This window comes from Halictus rubicundus, chromosome 9, assembly GCF_050948215.1.
Source record: "Halictus rubicundus isolate RS-2024b chromosome 9, iyHalRubi1_principal, whole genome shotgun sequence".
Classification (NCBI taxonomy): Eukaryota; Metazoa; Arthropoda; class Insecta; order Hymenoptera; family Halictidae; genus Halictus; species Halictus rubicundus.
The window spans coordinates 15,752,767-15,767,780 of record NC_135157.1 but is presented as its reverse complement, the minus strand read 5'-3'; positions in this window follow the sequence as shown (position 1 = coordinate 15,767,780).

Sequence of the window (15,014 nt, the reverse complement as noted above, 5' to 3'; positions counted from 1 at the left end):
TGTAGATAGAGAGATGGCAAAATAGAGATGGAAAATGGAAGTAGAGAAAAGTAAACAGAATTGCGAGAAAGAGAAAATAATAGAAATAGAGAATTATAGATAGAGAGATCAGCGGTTTGAGAAATAGAAAAATATAGGGAGGGGAAAAGTGGAACTATAAAAATGAAAGAAGAGGGAAATAAAGATTATGAGATAGAGAAAAAATAATAGAAATAGAAACAGAGAATTGTAGAGAAAGAGATGGCAAAATAGAGAGGGAAAAATGGAACTAGAGAAAAGTAAAGAGAATTGCGAGATAGAGAAAATAATAGAAATAGAGAATTATAGATAGAGAGATCAACGGTTTGAGAAATAGAAAAATATAGGGAGGGGAAAAATGGAACTATAAAAATGAAAGAAGAGGGAAATAGAAATTGTGAGATAGAGAAAAAATAATAGAAATAGAAACAGAGAATTGTAGAGAAAGAGATGGCAAAATAGAGAGGGAAAAATGGAACTAGAGAAAAGTAAAGAGAATTGCGAGATAGGGAAAACAATAGAAATAGAGAATTATAGATAGAGAGATCAGCGGTTTGAGAAATAGAAAAATATAGGGAGGGGAAAAATGGAATTATAAAAATGAAAGAAGAGGGAAATAGAAAAAAAATAATAGAAATAGAAACAGAGAATTGTAGAGAGAGATGGCAAAATAGAGATGGAAAAAATGGAAGTAGAGAAAAGTAAAGAGAATTGCGAGATAGAGAAAAAGAAAATATTAGAAATAAAGAATTATAGAGAGAGAGAGAGAGAGATATCAGCAGATTGAGAAATAGAAAAATGGAGAAACGCGAATAGAGCAAAATAAAGACGGAGGAAAAAACCGAAACGCAGAGTGCCGCGGAATTCCAGGATCGCGGACGGTTGACATTTGCGGGGAATTTAGTTGACTATGAATGGGTGACATTTGAATACTCCTCGTGTCCCTTCGACAAGCACAGTCCCCGGGTATAGTCGTGTTACGTTACGGTTATGACTTCTATTACGTGGAATTTGTTCATGGTCTCTGTTACATGCAACATGGAGTCCGGATCCCTGGCATCCAATTTTCATCGTCGGGAAATATGTATCGCGCTATGCGACTCGTGATTCCTGATGATGCTCCCCTGGCGGATGTTGATGAGACCGGTGAGGCGTGTCGCGGGGATTATTACGCGTATGAACATTTTCTGCGGGGGGGGGGGCACTTAAATTTTATTGGTCTTTTCACCGACGTGGACGCACTTTGCTAAAATGCAACAATTGCAAAATGGGGCGAGCATTCTTATTGTACCATTTTTTTAAACTAAATCACCACTGTTTCGACAATATCTCGAGACTGAGAAAGCGAATACTTTTCTCTCGCGAGCAGTGTTATTTGAAAATTGCGTAAAAAATGTCGGAATTATGTCTTTTACGCGCGTTCCAGCGACGGTGTTTTCGCTGCTCGCGTTGCGCGCGTATCTATCGGCCGAAACAATCGGCGCGTTCAATTTATCGTAACGTTCCGTGTCTTATCGGTCGGTGCTTGACACGTACGAGGCGAGATTAAAGTGCTTGCGAAAAGTTTCTTTCTTTTTTTTTTTTTTGTTCTCTTTTGCCGCGGAGAGGCAGCCGAGATTACCGGCGGCCCCCTTATTGCGTAGAGCAGTTTTCTTCGCGCGGACGCCGACGGTAACCCAGATTCGCGAATCCGGCCGTGATATCGGCGCGGAGCGGCGCGTTTCTTGCGTTCAAATCCGCCTGAATCTCGGCGGCCGCGCTTTGCATATTGATACGCCGGCGAATGATCGCGTAATTCAATGTAATCGGCCATCGGGCCGGACGGTTTTTGCCGCGAGCGACATTACCGGAGACCGCGTGTAACGAGCAGACTGCCCGGCGAGCTTCGTGCCGGCAACCATTTTCGAGGATTATTTCATAAAAATTGCCGCGAAGAGACGTTCCCCTCAACGAGCAGAAAATTGCTTGTGCTCCGAACGAAATACAAAATGGACACTCGGTTTTGCTCGCTGTCGCTTCCTTGTCATTTTTCAAAGGGCAATTTTTACTTGGTTCTGCGGGAATAATTTAGTTGACGCGGGAAAATCTGCAGAATCAAGGGTGCGGATCGTTGTGCAAAGTAATAATTTTCTGCACCGGTTGTAACTAACTTCTTTCGTTCTTTGATAAATTTAAAAATGTTTAATTTTTGTCGCAGAAATACTACTAAATATAACCCAATTGAATCATTGCATTTCTAAAGTGCATATTGGAGGGCCCGAGTTGAAATAGCTTCTGTTAGAAACGGAATAAAAATGGTACTGAAAATCTATGCCAACCCCGTCCACCCGTTTCCGTTTCCACGAAGAGGATCCGCTGATAAAAGCGATTCGACCAATTTGTTTAACGGCTGATTCCGAGAAAATTGCGACGTGAAGTTTGCGAATGCATCGTGTGTCCTAAATATGCGCAGTTTTCTATGCAGTTTCGAGGCTCGCAGTCCTGTTGGCCAATTATCGGCGCTTCGTATGCCGCGTGCGCGATCCCGATGGCACGTATTAGGAATTTCAATCCTGCGCCGGCTCGATTATCTTTCTAAACAGGCGTTACACTCGACTCGGCCATTCGTCTAACTATTCCGCCGTTGATTCATGCGGGAGCACGACACCGGTGTCGCCGATTACAACCAATTCGTTTCAACCGTGGAAAATACATTCGCCCTTTTTCATCTTTCAAATTTATTCGAAATCCTGCCGCCTCCGTTTCGGTGACCGGGCCGACGAGTTCGCAAATGAAAAATGCATCGCGAGGAGACACACTGCCGGAATCTTTTTAAGCTCCTAAATATGTCGGATTAACGAGGATCTTCGTTATCTATTCATCCGCGAGTGGCTCGCCGTCCCTTTTTTTCAATAATATCTCTTGTTCCATTAGGATGATACGCGGGGGAATTGGACAATTTTATAATGGCGATTTTCGGGCAAAACGCCACCGGCAAAAATCCTTCTGTGCCTCTAAATTTATTGCACTGCATTTTCCGAAGCGTTTAATTACTCCCTGCTGCTTCTCCCGGCTAATCCTAAGTAGTTAACCTTTTTGAAAAATGACGATTGGAACTATCTTTCCGTATTTGATCTGAAAATATTTTTGTTGCTCAGAAGGTTTAATTATATTCATGTCCTTATTTAGCATCGTCATTCTAGATTTTAAATTGTTCCAGATTCTAATTTGGAAAAATCAAACATTCGATTTTGGGGAAAATCGAACATTCCGCTTAAGCATATAATTTTATGTAAGTGTCGGTCAAATAAACGTCGTTTGGAAGATTAACTCTTTAGTGTCCAGTGTAATAGACAAAAATGAATCCTGATTAAATACACGTCGGTTAGGGAACCATCGTGTTCCAAGATACTTCTAGAAATCGAACATTCCACTCGCAACGTGATACAACAGCACGATTCGTTTTAAACGTGATTACAAGAATAGGAAAGTGTCGCGGCTTCCGCCATTTGCCGCGAGGAAACCTCAGAACCGAGGAGATTACCGATTAAACCTCGAAGCACGCGATCAGATTTTTCCAATCTCCTCGCCGAGAATCCAACAACGATGGTGACACACAAGGAAAACGGCCGATGAGAGCCACGTTTGAAGTTTGAACGCACACCACGATTATCATCAACGTATATTAGCCGCAATGATCTCGCGTGAGCCCGGTGAACCGTAATATCGCCGCGAAAACCACGTCTTTCCTGTTCCTTTCTCACCGCGATGACAAAACGGGAATATTGGCGGTGACGTAAATCTCGCGAACATCGCTTCAAGACATTCTTTGACGCGACGGAAACGACAATTCATGTTTTAAACTTTTTGGGGGCGAGGAGAGGAATGTTCAGAATGATTTTTCTAGAGAACACTTAGGGTAACGTCTACCCGAAAAATCGGGAGCGACACTGTGACACGTAACTATTGTACGTAAAAGTTTCAAAAATTTCAATTTGGTAGAACCTTGTTCAAAAATATAATTATTCCATGTCGCTCTTTAAGGGTGGGAAAAGGAATGTATTTTTCAGGAGTAACTTTTTTAAACAACCACATGAGTGACGCTTGCCAAAAAAATCAGGAGTAATACTATGATACCTAACTATTATACGTAAATGTTTCAAAAATTTCGATTCGGTAGAACCCAGTTTAAAAAAATTATTATTCCAAGTCGCTCTTTAAGGGTGGGAAAAGGAATGTATTTTTCAGGAGTAACTTTTTTAAACAACCACATGAGTGACGCTTGCCAAAAAAATCAGGATTGGTGCTGTGACACCTAACTATTATAAGTAAAAGTTTCAAAAATTTCAATTTGGTAGAACCTTGTTCAAAAATATAATTATTCCATGTCGCTCTTTAAGGGTGGGAAAAGGAATGTATTTTTCAGGAGTAACTTTTTTAAACAACCACATGAGTGACACTTCTCAAAAAAATCAGGAGTGATACTATGACACCTAACTATTATACATAAAAGTTTCAAAAATTTCGACTCGGTGGAACACTGATTAAAAATCTAATTACTCCAAGTCGCTCTTTAAGGGCGGGAAAAGGAATGTATTTTTCAGTAGTCATTTTTTCAAACAACCACATGAGTGACGCTTGCCAAAAAAATCAGGAGTAACACTGCACCATACAAGTATTAACAGCAAAAGTTTCAAAAATATCAGACAAGTAGAAAACTACAAATAAAAATATTCAAAAATGCGCCGGTAACGTCTCCTACCCTCTCAAGACACCGCCCTTAAAAAGCGAAATTTGAAATTTCACCGCGTACTAATCCCAATCCGAAAATCATTGAAGTCGTGAAACACTCGATGATCGTCCGAGAGCCACAAAAATCCGCAGACTAAAGGAACAGAGGTAGCGAGCGATCAAAACTAACAAATCGCATCTGCAGCTCTAAACCCGGCATCGTTACGTTCCAGCACACCCCGTCCCCCATTAAGCCGAGTCCACTCGTCGCGGAATGTTATCGCGCGTTCCCGCACGCGTGTAAACGCGATCGGTTCGGTCCGCGTCCGGGAAACCCGGGGACCGCATTAATATTTTATCGTCTATCGCGCGCGCGGCAACGAGTTCCGCTTTTTCCACGTTCGAGTGGAAATTTCGTCTTCCGCTCTATTGACTCGCATTCCGCGTGCTCTGTTTCCTTTTTGTGCCAATCGCTGACAATGAACGGTATCGGAACGGTCTCTTTTTTTTTGCCATCCCCCTCCGCAACCCCCCTTCACAACCCCGTCGTTCGGCAGGTTTTTTCATTGCTCAATCGTTAATTGGTTTCTCCCACGGAGTAAATATTGAATCGCTGTTATCGAGCACGACACGGGGTGCAGTTGCGCCCCGAAAGTTAGGTTTTTAGCGGATCGACGATTCACTCGAACCGTTCGCAGTTTACGGACAATCGAGCACCGGTGCTCGCCGACGTTTCTCGCGATAATTTCCCGTCCGAGTTTCCCAGTTCGGAGAATCCGCGAATGATTCGCGAACAATTCGCGCGTCACTCGCGGTTGCTTAGCGAGAACTCTGAAGCTTGCCCGCGCGAGCGATTTCGCGCGGGGCTTCGGGGATCGATTTCAATATTTACAGGAGAGTTGATCGCGCAGCTCTGGAATCCTTTCGCAAAATGTAACGGCGGCGATTACGCTCGCGGAACCGCGATAACATTGCCGCGACAACGGCCGACTCGCGAATTCTTTGTCGACCATTGTGCGCGCGCTGTATTGGAATTCCAGATTGAAATTTCAAACGGTGAAAAAATGATAGGAAACACGGTTCTTGTTCTGCCCGTCCTTTCGAATCGACGGTCACGCATTTTTGCAAGCTGCAGATTTTAAATTACTGCTTTCAGTTGCGAATTCTTTCGCAAAAATTCGGTGAGCTCTGCTGCAATTCTAGATTAAATTCTACACGTAGAAAAAAAATGAAATTCTTAATATAGATCTCTTTTGAGATTGTTGCCGAGGTATTTTTCGCGATCGAGTAGCTTTGTGCGCTTAATTAATGCGTTAGGTTTCGTATTTTATGTGTAAAAATCAGTTCAAGCTACTCTTTGAAAAAGGAAAAAAATAATCGTTTAATAAAAAAAGTCGTTTTAGGGTACTCATTAGGGATAGGAGACTTGCACGAAGGGCGTCTTAATTTTACATTAAAATTCGTGGAAAACATAGAAAAACGGAACTTCCTTGACCTCTTCTAAAGTTGTTCGATTAACATATTTTACTGGCCTACTAGCTAAAGCTTTCAAGTATTCCAGATAACTTTGAAATACGCGACGGATTAAACTTTCAAATGAACGAATATAAAAGATACAAAATAAAATGCTGAAGTTGCGACCGTAGATCTCACGCTTTTTGGTATCTAGATCGCAGGCAAATACATGCGGAAATTTTTAAACAAAAATTTAGATCTCCGCCGGCGCTCTGTTTATCCGGTGTACAGATCGTTTCAAAAAGAGTGGACGGAGGACCACTCGGCATTAAAAGTGATCGACGAAGTGGGGCATTGAATGCGTTCCGCGAATGCCAAATACCTGAATTGACAGATCAATAATTCGATTCATCAATCACGACACGTGACTCCGAACATGGCTGCCATCATGGCGGGTCTTCATAACATGACGCCGCGATTTCCCATCGAAGTTGTATAAACACGGTCGACGAGAGATGATTAATACATCCGCAGTGCATCGTAACCCGTGTCCATAAAACTCGTGCGTACAACACACGTTCTGACCTACCTTTTGGACCGACCTGTACAAACATTTACATAAAAGCCACTTGTTTCATTCGTTACGGCGATCCATTGCGGACATTGTAACGCTTATCAAAAGCAAATTTCACGCCACTTACGACCGAACGAACAATGAGTCAACGGAAGCCGTTTAGAATTTAATCTTGAGCGGTAAGTGCCGGCGACGTCACCTAATGCAATACCACCGAATTAACGAACTGATCGTCGATTCAATGATCAACTTCGATGACCGTCTGTTGGTCTGTTTGTAATTCGATCTGCGAAAACTGACGCGAACGCCTTCGTTTAAATATTTATCGATCCCACTTTCTCTCTGCGGCCTGGTAAACCACTAACAGTTTCTCAATTAATTATTCTGAAAATTATCCTGCAAATTCTTCTAGTCGAAGACTCGTTTAAACTATTTCTATGATAGGGAATTAAAATCATTAAAAGCTTTTAATGCAGTTTTTTTAAAGGGGACTTTTTTTGGACCTACTAATTTTAAGGGCTACCATTTAGGCTCGCATCTTGGGACTACTAATTTTAAGGGCTACCATTTAGGCTCGCATCTGGGGCCTACTAATTTCAAGGGCTACCGTTTAGGCTCGCATCTTGGGACTACTAATTTCAAGGGCTACCATTTTTGGTCGCATCTTGGGCATACTAATTTCAAGAGCTACCATTTAGGATCGCATCTTGGGCCTACTAATTTCAAGGGCTACTATTTTGGGTCACATCTTGGGCCTACTAATTTCAAGGGTTACCATTTAGGCTCGCATCTTGGGCCTACTAATTTCAAGGGCTACCATTTAGGGTCGCATCTTGGGCCTACTAATTTCAAGGGTTACCATTTAGGCTCGCATCTTGGGACTACTAATTTTATGGGCTACCATTTAGGCTCGCATCTGGGGCCTACTAATTTCAAGGGCTACCATTTAGGATCGCATCTTGGGCCTACTAATTTTAAGGGCTACCATTTAGGCTCGCATCTTGGGCATACTAATTTCAAGGGCTACCGTTTAGGGTTGCATCTGGGACCTCCTAATTCCAAGGGCTACCATTTAGGGTTGCATCTTGGGCCTACTAATTTCAAGGGCTACCATTTAGGATCGCATCTTGGGCCTACTAATTTCAAGGGTTACCATTTAGGGTCGCATCGGGGACCTCCTAATTCCAAGGGCTACCATTTGAGGTCGCATCTCGGGCCTACTAATTTTGAGGGCTAGAGGATAATTGTTAAGGCTACTCATTTCTAGGGCTACCAACTAGGGCTACTTCTGAAGAGTAAGTCCCACAGTTATTTCCTAGGGCTTTCTTTCGAGGTCACATTTTAATAATGCCATTTTCCAGGGCTACCTTCCAGAGTTACCTTTCGAGGCCTGCTTAGTAGGGTCACTTCTTAGGTTTATTAATTCCTCAGGCGAATATACATAGAAAAAATGCATTATTTTTCTCACGCTTAAAAATCGCCCCTAAACAATACTTTTTCAAGCAAGCTTCCAGCAACTCGTCACTTCTGAAACGTTTGCAAACAGAAGTCGAACGCGACAGCGTTCAGAGAAATCGCATAAATCGCCTGAAAAAAAGATTTCCCACGCAGCGCAGCAAACGGAACGTTCCCTCGAGGATAGCAGCGGTAAGAAGAGAAAACCGGCGACGATTACATATTAATAACTACGTGGAACCTTGCCGATCTGCTCACCGTTCACCGTTCGAGTTCGATTCGCGCTGCTCTCCGAGGCCCGGCACCGGAAACCTCTTTTTCTCATGCAAACGAGCAATTAGTCGTACGTGCCTTCGCGATTGAGTCACGATCGCGAGCGACGACGGCGAACAGCGGTACGGAAAAAGCGGAGAGAGATAGCGAGAGAGGGGGTGGGAGAGACAGAGGGAGAGATAGAGAGAGGGGAGTGGGGACGATGATGACGACGATCACGGTGAGGACAGCGACGACAACTTACGCTCGACCTGCAGCAGCACACGAACGTCGCACACGCACGGACGAGTATATACGCGGCGATTGCGCAACCGGCAGTGCCGCGCGTTGCATCCGGTGAGTAATTTTAGATGCGTCGGTATGCAGCAGTGTGCACACGCGTGTGGTCACGCCGAGCACCGCGATGCACCGCGCTGGAGAACGAGGAAAAAGGGTGCAACAATGCCTCTCCCGTTCGTCAACGGAAAACCGAGCCGAGAACTGCGATCGCGACAGATACAGACCCTGTGAACACTCGATCTTCTTGAACTGCAAAAAGATCGCAGATGCATCGGTTGCATTCGTGCAGATGCGTGAGCTGGATCGGATCCGTTGGAATTTTCATCTAGAATTTTTCTTGGATTTTTGAAGATACCTCTTCCGGATATTATCAGGCTCCATTCCACATTCCTGGTTTCCTCTGTTGGACGTAACTCGATGGATTGTTTATGAAAATCATCCTCGAGGTCCTCTCTTCCTGCTTCTCCGAGTCCAGTTTAGTGTCTGCTGCAGAAATTCCTGAAACGCGCAACTTTTCGTCAATTTTTCAGGGAGAAGACACGAGAAACAACACGGCCGCCTCTTATTTCCGCGGCGGTGTCTGGAGAAGAAGGAGAAGCATCGCGCTGCGAGCGTTTCGTGTCGCGAGTGGATGCAGATCGCGGGCACAGAAGGAAGGAGCGCAGAAGGAAGGGATTGCAAGGGAGGCGACGAGGGGCTGCGGAACGTGTAACCGCGATATTAAATAAAAGAGGAGCACTTCAGTCGAGCACGAGGCAAGCCGATTGTCGATGGATTTCCAGCTCCTCTTGGGCGCACGTGCGCGCACGTTTATTATGGTGTACGGTCGACCAACACGGGCGCAACACTATCGCCGTCTCGGTGCTGCTTGAAAATGCACCACTATTAAAGCGCATCCCTCGCATCCCTCCTTCCATCGGGGAGCGAGCGGTATTCGTTGATATGCAGACGATGACACGCTTTCCGGTTCCGGCAGATTTCGCACTCCCGTCTCGTATGCCGCGGGAGCTCCTGGATCTTCTCGCGCAAATCCTCCGGGGGGCCGCTGCGAGACGCGCGGAGACGCGCGGAGACGCGCTGCCGAGGCCTTCGTCCATTTTTCATCGCTCAACGAATGTACCCGAGGATCGTTATCGCGACAGAGAACACTCTCCGCGAGCCTCGTTACGCGATCGCTCCTGGATCGCGCGGTTCCCAGATGAAAATCTTTTAGCGCAAAAATCCGCAGAAATCCAGACGCGATTTAACGGGAATTTTTATAAATCAATATTATCGAGTAAATGCGTTTAGTAATGCGTTGGGCACCGTGGGGAAATGCATTTCACGCAGAAACCGAGTAAAATGGCGTCTCCGGACCGCGAGTGGCCGGAAAAAATGAAACCGGGGATCGGAAAGGGAACGTTTAAATTTTTATAAATCAGTATTACCGAGTACTTAGAGTTCGGTAATGCGTTAGGAAACGGAGTAAGATGGCGTCTCCGGACCGCGAGTGGCCGGACAAAATGAAACCGGGGATCGGAAAGCAAACGTCTAAATTTTTATGAATCAGTATTACCGAGTATTTACGGTTCGGGAATGTGTTAGGAATCGTGGAAAAATGCATTTCAGAAACGGAGTAAAATGGCGTCTCCGGACCGCGAGTGGCCGGAAAAAATGAAACCGGGGGTCGGGAAGGAAACGTTTAAATTTTTATAAATCAGTATTACCGAGTATTTACGGTTCGGTAATGCGTTAGGAATCGTGGAACAATGCATTTCACGCAGAAACGGAGTAAAATGGCGTCTCCGGACCGCGAGTGGCCGGAAAAAATGAAACCGGGGATCGGAAAGGGAACGTTTAAATTTTTATAAATCAGTATTACCGAGTACTTAGTGTTCGGTAATGCGTTAGGAAACGGAGTAAGATGGCGTCTCCGGACCGCGAGTGGCCGGACAAAATGAAACCGGGGATCGGAAAGCAAACGTCTAAATTTTTATGAATCAGTATTACCGAGTATTTACGGTTCGGGAATGTGTTAGGAATCGTGGAAAAATGCATTTCAGAAACGGAGTAAAATGGCGTCTCCGGACCGCGAGTGGCCGGACAAAATGAAACCGGGGGTCGGGAAGGAAACGTTTAAATTTTTATAAATCAGTATTACCGAGTATTTACGGTTCGGTAATGCGTTAGGAATCGTGGAACAATGCATTTCACGCAGAAACGGAGTAAAATGGCGTCTCCGGACCGCGAGTGGCCGGAAAAAATGAAACCGGGGATCGGAAAGGAAACGTTCAAATTTTTACAAATCAATATTACCGAGTATTTAGGGTTCGGTAATGCGTTAGGAATCGTGGAAAAATGCATTTCACGCAGAAACCGAGTAAAATGACGTCTCCGGACCGCGATTGGCCGGAAAAAATGAAACCAGGGATCAGAAAGGGAACGTTTAAATTTTTATTAATCAATATTACCGAGTATTTAGGGTTCGGTAATGCGTTGGGAACGGAGTAAAATGGCGTCTCCGGACCGCGGGTGGCCGGGAAAAATGAAACCGGGGGTCGGGAAGGAAACGTTCAAATTTTTATAAATCAGTATTACCGAGTATTTACGGTTCGGTAATGCGTTAGGAATCGTGGAACAATGCATTTCACGCAGAAACGGAGTAAAATGGCGTCTCCGGACCGCGAGTGGCCGGAAAAAATGAAACCGGGGATCGGAAAGGAAACGTTCAAATTTTTACAAATCAATATTACCGAGTATTTAGGGTTCGGTAATGCGTTAGGAATCGTGGAAAAATGCATTTCACGCAGAAACCGAGTAAAATGGCGTCTCCGGACCGCGATTGGCCGGAAAAAATGAAACCGGGGATCGGAAAGGAAACGTTCAAATTTTTACAAATCAATATTACCGAGTATTTAGGGTTCGGTAATGCGTTAGGAATCGTGGAAAAATGCATTTCACGCAGAAACCGAGTAAAATGGCGTCTCCGGACCGCGATTGGCCGGAAAAAATGAAACCAAGGATCAGAAAGGGAACGTTTAAATTTTTATTAATCAATATTGCCGAGTATTTAGGGTTCGGTAATGCGTTGGGAACGGAGTAAAATGGCGTCTCCGGACCGCGAGTGGCCGGAAAAAATGAAACCGGGGATCGGAAAGGAAACGTTTAAAGGGGGGGTGCACCGAGGAAAATGAATTCTGCGGTGGAACGATAGCATGTGTGGTCGGCGGAACACGATATGCAGTGCGCGGAGCGCACGTGCGACAGTCTGCGAGGTTTTTCGGTGGCCGGGCCCAGCCGCGTATGCACGAAACTCGACGTTAACCGGCGCGAGGTTCGATATACTCCGCACGTACCGGCGATGTATCGTCCGATCGTGTTTCCAAAGCGAGGAGAAAAGTTTTCACCGTCGGGACTTCATCCGGCACCGTTCTCTCCTCTCTCTCTCTCTCTCTCTCTCTCTCTCTCTCTCTCTCTCTCTTGCGCCTTTGGCAAACGCTCCACACCCATCGCCGGTAACCTGTACGTAAGGGAATCCCCTGTTTTTCGCCGACAGGACCGGGCTATACCGATTCCTCTAAACTTCCGCCTGCTCGGATTACGGAACTTTCGAATCGAACTCCCCCGGTGCTCCATGGGCCTGCGACTATTAGGCCATGCAGACCCAGCCGGGAAAAATGTACGAATCGGATGCCACAGAGCTGGAGATAAGTGTTTTGTAATGGTTTCTTGAGGGGCGATGCGCGTATGAATTTTTAGGATGCTGCGACAAATGCGGGAAATGTCTCGCGTTGCTTCACAATTATAGTGAATTCCCGATATATGTCAACAACACTGGTCTTGCATGTTTACAGTCTTCTGTGTCCGAGGCCCCTCACGCGGTACACCCCGCGGTAGTGGGGATAATTCCGCGACATTTATCACCCAGGCCTTCGCGACATATATAGATAAATCACTGTACAGAGGAGCTTGGTTCTCCGACATTTATTATAGACCTTATCGTCCCATAATTTACTCGAGGGGGCGATTATTAACAAACGTAAGAGGAAAATGGCCTCGTACTCCTGAAAAATGGCGGATTTCGGGTGTCACGAACCTCGTTCGGTACGAATTCCATGGGCCCGGCCATACTCTTCGGATTCAGCTATGCTTCCTCGAAGAGTACTTTCTGTGTCCTCCTCATTTTTTCCCCTCGTTGCGGGTACGTCGGCCAACCCGGGATTCGAAGGAACGATTTAGCTAGTTTCTGCTCGGCTTCACATCCTCCGCAGACGGAGTGGCGTCGTTGTTCGAGTAGCGGCCCGGAAAATGCGGGACATCGCTGAAATTCAACGGTCGAGAAACACCGGTTTGTCTCTGTTTTATCGGCGCCGTTAGCCGCGGCAACAATAGCGCTCTCCGCGGGGCGCGTGGCCGAAAATCTTAGGCGAAGCGTTTTTTGCGCGGGCCGGCTACGCGGCAAATCACATTAACGTCGGCCCGCCTGACGTGTTTTCCTGTTTTGCAAGCGGAGAGACGCCGACACACGGCGACCAGATATGAATGCTTCTTCCTATCCCGGTTGCATATCTCGCGCGGCTTTATGATCCGCGTTTTCGGCTGGCCGGGCTCGATTGCTTTGTTCCCCATCGCGTGTGGGTCACTCGACCTCGTTCGCCCTGTGCCCGCTTTCCTCTATCCTTCTCTCTCTCTCTCTCTCTCTCATTTTCCCTCTCTCTTTAGCGTTCTCTCCCCCTTTGATATCGCTCTGTTCTCTCCTCTCCTCGCGAATTTGAAGGATCGCGAGTCCCGGTCGTTCGCTTGCTCGCTCGCTTGCTTGCTCGCAGAGTTATGCAACTGAAGCACCGCTCGACTGCGTGATTATTTCATGCGTGAAAGTAGCGCCGGGAATACCAGTCGCATAATAATGTTGCATATGAAATTGCCGGGGATGCGAGCGCGCCGAGACGTTTGACGTCTGTGTACGGTCTGCGGACGATGGACCTACGGTTTCCGGAGCGACAGGTGCGAAAATGCGTTTAGACGGTGCTCGTGCACTGGTTTTAGGATTAAAAGGACTCGGGTGTCCTGCACTCGAATTGACCGGAGCGTGGTCAGGTCCTCAGGTCCTCACTGTGCAAATAAATTGTGCCGCTTCTCAAATTGTCGCAATGGGAGCACTGAGAGATTAAATACGTTTCGGATCAAGCGGATTTTGATGTAACATGAATATTATATGGATGCAGTTATCAGGATTGCGATAGGCTCTTGAAGTCTATAGAATAGTCTGGCTATGACTGGATCAATCTACTGAACGAGCACAGAAGAGGCACGTTTGCGATAGCTGCAAAATGAGAAATCTCAGAAACCTAATTCGAGTGTTAAATATTGATATCGTGATTCTTCTATTTAGTCTGGTAAAATTGTTATTCAAAGGCTGGATGATTCTAATAATTTTAGAAATTTAGTCTAGTAAAATTGTTATTCAAAGGCTGGATGATTCTAATAATTTTAGAAATAATAATTATTCTTAAATTATTCCAATGTTCCTGCTTTTCTATTTTGCCCATTAATTTTTTCCACAAACGCATAAAATTTAATTGTTATCGATGAATCGCTGTGTGGTCGAGACCGCGTCGAAATGCACTTTGCAGCTTCCTCCGTATCTGATGCCTCATATCCTTAGGCACCCAGCGATGATTCATGGCGCATTGTAATAGCGAAGCTGCGCTTCGTAACTTGCAAAAAGAACCATTAAAGTGTATGAATGATGTTTATCAATTCACGTAATATGCCTATTAAGCTATTGTGCTGTGGTTTAAAACTATTAAACAGTTCCAATAATTTCCATAGCCCCGGTAAAATTGAAATCAATGCCAGCAGAGTCAACGATTCATCCAATTAATTCGACCAAGAGCCATCTCCTAAACGATCTCTTTTAACTTGTCAGTTTAAGATACTTCCAAAGACTTTTTCAATCTTCTTCACTGCCCTCCGGCCACACTATGCTGTTATAAATTCTTGTCAAACCTGTCATACCGGTCGGTTGCCAAAAATCAAAGTTTTAAAAGTTCTTTAACGTCCGGGGTAAAGGAAGATTAGTTTGATAAGTATTCGTAACTTTAATCAATTTAAACGTCGTAAACTGACGAGCCAAAAATTGCTGCAAAACACTTTCCACGTACACTTAGGCCACATGTGGATCATACTATCCTCCAATCAGGCTTGAAAATCCATTTCAAATTCATTTTTGTTGAGATATATGTTCATTCAATTAAATCGAATCTGATTA